Consider the following 7,046-nt stretch of genomic DNA (forward strand, 5'->3'; position numbering starts at 1 on the left):
CTGGGCCCAGCCAACTGTGCTCACTCGTCTGAAACTATTTCCTGCAGATCTGGAGGTTTTAAACTGATCTCCACAGGCTGTAATTTCTCTAAGGGCCACTTTCTCTTTCTCATAACCCCTTCAGTGTTAACCTGTGCCATGTTAAAAATCAGAAGAGAGTTGGATAGTCTGAATTTGAGACTGGGAGATTTCACATTCAACTCTGCTTCTCTTGGAGAAACGATTTTACCTGATAACTCTGGGACTTCATATCTGCAGAGCAACAAACCTGAGAAGTAAAGAGACAGTGTCTGTGTCTAGATGGCTGTGGGATGTGCCTCCCCAGGGGCCTTACCACTTTCTCTTTCGTCTGGTCAATTTACTTTTACTTGTCTTGTCCTAGCAAGCATGTGGGTTCAAAGTTCTTAATTCTCTATATACCACCCAGATGCAGAGTTTCATATTCACCTGTCTTATTTGAGTCCTGTTGGGCAGGAAGAAATTTTCCTCTCCCCTTCGAGGTTCTTCTGGCTGGTCTAAGAATGAAATTGACATGAGACAGATGAACAGGAGAAAAATCAAACACAAGTTTAATCCCATATATACATAGGACAGACCCAAGGAAACTGAGTAAGTTGCCAACATGGCCGAGACCCTCACCTTAAATACCATCTTCAGCTAAAGACCAAAGAAGATGTTGAGGGTAGGGGTTTGGGACCTCCAAGGGGAGGAAGGCAATTCACATGGAGGTGGAAAAGCAAATGTCTGGTAAATAGATGTTTGCTGAGCCAAGCAGGGACAGTGGGACACAGAGGAATTTTAACAAACAGACTGCTGGGTGCCCCCCTGTCTCCACGGCTGGTTCATACTCTGGTTACCTATGGTGATGCTCCTTTCCTGGAACAGGTCCTCAATCTATAGTCTTTTAAGAAGTTAGGGGGAAGGTCAAAGTTTCTTCTTGAGTCTTTTGGGCCTTGATTGTTTTCGCCTGGAAATCATCCACATGCCAAAACACTTCAGGGTGGCAAATTTTGTTCTCCTGCAGCCCGATCACATATTCAATGACGTGATGTACAACCCTCTATTTTATTTTATTTATTTATTTATTTATTTTTAAAGAAGATGTTGGGGGTAGGAGTTTATTAATTAATTTATTTATTTTTGCTGTGTTGCGTCTTCATTTCTGTGCAAGGGCTTTCTCTAGTTGTGACAAGCGGGGGCCACTCTTCATCGCAGTGCGCGGGCCTCTCACTGTCGCGGCCTCTCTTGTTGCGGAGCACAGGCTCCAGATGCGCAGGCTCAGTAGTTGTGGCTCAAGGGCCTAGTTGCTCCGTGGCATGTGGGATCCTCCCAGCCCAGGGCTCGAACCCGTGTCCCCTGCATTAGCGGGCAGATTCTCAACCACTGCACCACCAGGGAAGCCCCAACAATCCTCTATTTTAGAAAGCAACTACTCTTTGTGGTTAAGAGCGGTTGCTTAACTTTAGCTCAAGATGGTACATAGGTCCCAATTACCTTACAGGCAGGGAGTTTCACATTTTTATGGGGCACCTATACATACAAAATTTGTTTTTCTCCTGTTACTGTCTTATGTCAATTTAACTATTAGACCAGCCATAGAACCTAGAAGGGAAGAAGGGAAATTGTTTTCCACCCTATCTGGTTATTCTGGAGCCTTTGCATTTCTGCATGAAATTAAGACTTGGTATAGTGGTATCCACTGCTGCCTAGCACGTTACCAGAGATGTGCAACTTAAAACAATTCATCTATGGTCGGACAGGTTCTGTGGGTCAGGAATCTGGCACAGGTTCCTGGATCCTCAGCTTAGGGTCTCACCAGACCATGATTGAAGGAGGCTGCCAGGGCCGGGTCCTCATCTGGAAGCTAGACTAGAAAAGGGTCCACATCCCTGATTCCTCAGGTTGTTGGCAGATTCATTTCCTTGCAGCTGGATTCACAGAAGCTTGCTTTTCCGAAGCCAGCGAACGAGAGATTGTAGAGCTAATCTAGGAACTACTACTAGCAAGTAGCAGTAATCTAGCAATGTCTACTAGCAAGATGGAGTCCTACCTCATACGCAATTCAGAGTGGTGTCCATCACTTTTGTTAGAATCAAGTCACTGATTCGATCCACACTCCAGGGGAGAGGACACACAGAGGCATGAATATGTGGAGGACACAATCATGGGGGTGTCTTGACTCCTGACGCCACACTCAGCTTGCAGAAGCCTTCCAGGATTGTGACTGGATTTCACTGAATGTGTAAATCAGTTTGGGGAAAAATGGCATCTTAACAATATTGAGTCTTCTGATCCCCGTAGCACTATGTTTATCATTTCTCTTAGGGATTATTGTAGCTTTCTTTTTGGATCATAAGCTATAAAGATAACAGTCATGATGATCTGTAACCAACTGCATAGGACATTTTGAACTTAAGATGATTATTTTTTAAATACACATTTTTTCTCTTTTGGATTAGAAGCTATAAAGGTGAAGTTTGGAATTCTCTGAAGATATCATTGTCACTAATTTGAAGGAACTTCATAGATTTGATGCCATCACACAAAAGAAGGCAGATCTGTTGATGTGTTTGCCACACCTCCCTCCCCTGGAATTTCACTTTGCCTGAAGCCTGTATCACACCTGGTTTTTCCAGTTACATGAGACAATTTGGCTTTTTTGATTTTAAAATTTAATAATATAGTTTCAGTACTAAATAAGATCTTAGAGACCTCTCACTTCATGTACAAGGAAACTGAGGTCCAGCAAGCTGAATTGGCTGGACTAGAAACTCACTCAGCTGGTCCCCTAACTTGCAGTCCAATAGTATTTCTGGTACCACAGGATATTCTTGAACTATCCCGAGGGAGTAATTCAGGGGCAGTGAATTTAGCCCTCCCTGTTTCTGCAGTACTTGACATGCCACATGGGATGTACTTGAAATTCAGGGTCTCTGCCAGTAGCTGCTTCCTGTTACACCTGAGCTGTGTCAAGGAAGAGAGAGAAGAACTTTTACAAGTAGCTTCAGAGGCAAAATGCATAACTAACATTGTCCCATTCTGCCTCTCCCAAAGGCTCAGATTTCTCTCTGTTTTAACCTAGAGTCTTTCTGGAAGACAGAAACTATATGATGAATGTGAATTTCCATAGAGTTTGAAGAAGTGGGTAATGAGGCAAAAAGAACAGACAGGTCCCTTTAGCTAAGAGTGGAAATATATTATTTCAAGGACTGAGTCTCCAGATCCTTCCATGGTGTTCACAGTTCATGTTTCCACAGTGGGAGAAATCACAAAAAGGAAGATAGTCCATTCGTAGTAAGATCTGCCAAAAAAGACACAAACCAGTCAACTACTGTGGTCGCCTCCGTTTATTTTGCTAAAATACTCATGCATATCCCATTGGTTTGTGTCCTGGGCTCTGTGAAGGCCGCCATATTGCCACCAGGGCTTGGCAGGCTGATTGGAAAATCAACCCAGGTTAAACACGATTTAACACGGCCAGTTCAAGACCTCTTCTTCACACCAGCCTACATCACTGCCCTGTCCAATGGTCCTTCTGCTACTTTCCAGCATTCTCTTTGATGTCATCTTCAAATGTACTCTGATCTCTATGATAGCTATGTGCTTCTTGTAAAATCTCCAAAACTGAGGTGTCCTTTGTCCATTTAAACCCATGACTACATTTTCAGCATGAGTTCTGCCTTTTAATGTGTAGTAAGAAAAAATCCTTCCATAGCTATCCATTTCCATTGTGTTTCTGCAGAATTTAAGTATTCTCTACACTCCAAGTGACAATATCCATGTTTGTGTGTGTACATAGATACACGTGTGTGTATGCACACACATACATATACGCATATCCATGTGCACAAACACATACAGAAGAAGCGTGGAGAGGCAGGAAGGCAGTGTAGGAGGGTTCAAGCCTGTTCACACTGGTTTTTCTTTCCTTATTTAGCCATGAATGGCACTGGCTGAAAGCACATTAAAGAACATCCTCTCTCAATATCCTCCTAATCTCATTTATTTCCTTCAACAGACCTTGAGGTATAACGGAAGCCTCATCTATTCCTTAATTTTTCAAAAGAATTTCTATGGTAGCACGGTAAAATAGAAAAAAAGCCCCACAGCCTTTTCATAAATATGCTACTATAAACACACAGTTTTGAGATTTAAACACATATTATAAATCTGCCCAAAGTGAAACTCTATGGTTGATTGCTTCATTTTTTTTTAAAGAAATGAAAACGAATGTGTTTTTAAAAGTTTTTCAAAGGTCACCGATCTGCATAGCACTTGCCAAGCAGAAGCTGGTATCCTACTCTCCCTAATTTTAAGAATAATGGAGATAAAGTAAATAAGTGATTAAAATGTGTTGAACATTTATATCTATGTATACACACAAACGTGGAATTATTTCATTAAATCGTGAAAATAATCCTGAGAGATAGGTGCTTCATCCCTATTTTAAAATTAGAAGTTGTAAAGCAGCCATACTCCAATAAAAATTAATCAAAAAATAAATAAAATTAGAAGACTGAGGCAATCAAAGGCAGAAAATGCTGTCACATGTTACAAAATTCTGATATTGATCCTAATGATCTGAAATTGGCAAGTCTAATTGTCCCACTGGCACCTTCACTTGGAAACTTTCTACTACATTGACACTGATTTTATGTAGCATGTTTTTAAAGAGTATATGATGTAAACATGGTAAGAACTAATGACCTGTGGTATAAAACCCCAGTAGGATAGCAGATTAAATTTACGCAGGAAGTGAAAGTATACCTTGTTTATCCTACCTTTAGTGCATATAGTTCTATTTTATAGTCATTGAAATATAGTGTGCATCTCAGTCAAAAGACTGCAAACAAGAAGAGAGTGCTGATTTTTATCTGTTGCTTATCATGTAGGCAATTCACCGTTTTGTTCTGATGAAATAAAAATTCATCAAAGGCAAGAGAAAAAACATTAAACAAAATTTTTTCTCTGCCCGATGTGGCCTCCTCCCTCGCCTCCAGTGTGCCTTGTGCAGCTGCAGTGTGCATTAACCAGACCTCCCCAATGGCAGAAATACCTGCTCAACCATAAAGATCAATTTTTCTCCTTCTGGCACCAGCCATGTAACTGGTTAGAAGATAAGATCCCTCTTTCAATCCTATAAAGGCTCATGATGACCCACCATTCGCCTTGTCCATGCAGACACCTTTGGTGAGATTTATGTACTATGCCAATGTATCATTTCCCTTAAAGATAAAGATTGGTGCAAAGCAGGCTGGTCAGACGACCTGGGGGGATACTGGGCCACACCTAATGGAAGTTCTTAGCTTAAAGACTTACTTATGACATTATTAGTGTCATTAGCTATATTCCTTGTATTCTGCCTATTTTACAGGATTATTGTTTCTGGCATTTAGCCTCCAATAAAAATAATGATGACTATGCAGCTTGGAACAATTGACCAATTATATATTTCTATGAGATCAATGATTGTAATAGTGTAACTCTAAATATGGGAAGAAGCAACAAAAGGGAAGCATTTCCTGGACCATAACAGACCAGTATGACAGGTGGCTCAGAGGCCTTTGATTACTGTTAACAGGGGCCTAGTACAGTAAGAGCACACTGAATGGCCAATCAATGAAATCCTCACCTGAACTGGGAATGAGCATTCCTCTCACCGTGAGACAAATAGGTCCTGAAATGCCTCCCAAACCTTGGTTGAAATTAAGACCAAAAGGGGGGGGGATTGTAAAATAAGGAATGTTGCCCACCATCCAGTTTGACAAGAATCAAGTCGTTAGTCACTGTGTTTGCTGACATACAAGACACCCTGAAAGGAATTCAGGGTGAAGATCAGGATGAGGCATTTTGTGCTCTGGGGAAATGCAGAACTGGCCATAAGACAGTTAGATATTTTCAAAAGAAAATGCTATGAACCCAGTTTCTTGCATCTCCCCATACCTGGAAAAGCACTAAAACCATGAACTAAAATATCTGTTCCTCATGAACATAGTAACATTTTATCAAGATGTGATTACACATACCCCTTGATTAGAGGTACCCCTTCACCAAAATCACATCTATACTGATCTTCCCCCACCACTTACCTCTTTAGAAATATCCTCAGAGCTTTCTAAAAGGTTGTCTCCCAGGTTATAACCTTCAGGTTGGCTCAGATAAAGTTTTGAATTTCTTTCTTAGATTGGCTCTTGATTAATTTTTTTTTGTTGTTGTGGTACGTGGGCCTCTCACTGTTGTGGCCTCTCCCGTTGCGGAGCACAGGCTCCGGACACGCAGGCTCAGCAGCCATGGCTCATGGGCCCAGCCACTCCACGGCATGTGGGATCTTCCCGGACCGGGGCACGAACCCGTGTCTCCTGCATCAGCAGGTGGACTCTCAACCATTGCGCCACCAGGGAAGCCCTCTTGATTAATTTTTGTGTCTACATTTTTCATGCCAGATGCTCACCAAATTCAGTCATTGTTTTTCCCGAGCACAGGAAGATTGTATTCTGTAGCTCCTGTGATTCTTTAAGGTCCATATGACTAAATTCTAGTCAATGAAATATGGGCTGAAGTGATACATGTCACTTTCAGCCTTCAAAAATGCATGGGCTGCTGCCCTATGCTGTCCTGTCTCTTCTGCATGCAGGGTTGGACTAAAGGCTGGTGAGATGGTGGAGCCACACAATAGAAAGAGTCTTATCTCTGAGACACCACTTGGAAGGGAGTGCATGGAACAGTCCCCAGCAGTGTTACACCCAAACGTGTGCCTGGCAGAGTTCCAAGGCGTCTGCCTCCCTTTGCAAAGGCCACAGCTCCTGACAGGCGTTTCATTGCATTCTGGGAATAACGTTTTCCTGTTGCCCTTTAAGCTTTGGAGGAGTAACTGCTTCCCACTTTTGCTAGGTCTTGGGGGCTTCATCATACTTCATTGGTTACCTTAATCCTGTCCACACCCATTTAAGGGGTCCTGCGTATTAATATTTGATCACCCACTTGAGTATGACATACGGTCTTTCTAGGATCATGACTATTACATTTCATGTGCAATTGCAATACAG

This window comes from Hyperoodon ampullatus (genome assembly GCF_949752795.1).
Source record: "Hyperoodon ampullatus genome assembly, chromosome: 13".
NCBI lineage: Eukaryota > Metazoa > Chordata > Mammalia > Artiodactyla > Ziphiidae > Hyperoodon > Hyperoodon ampullatus.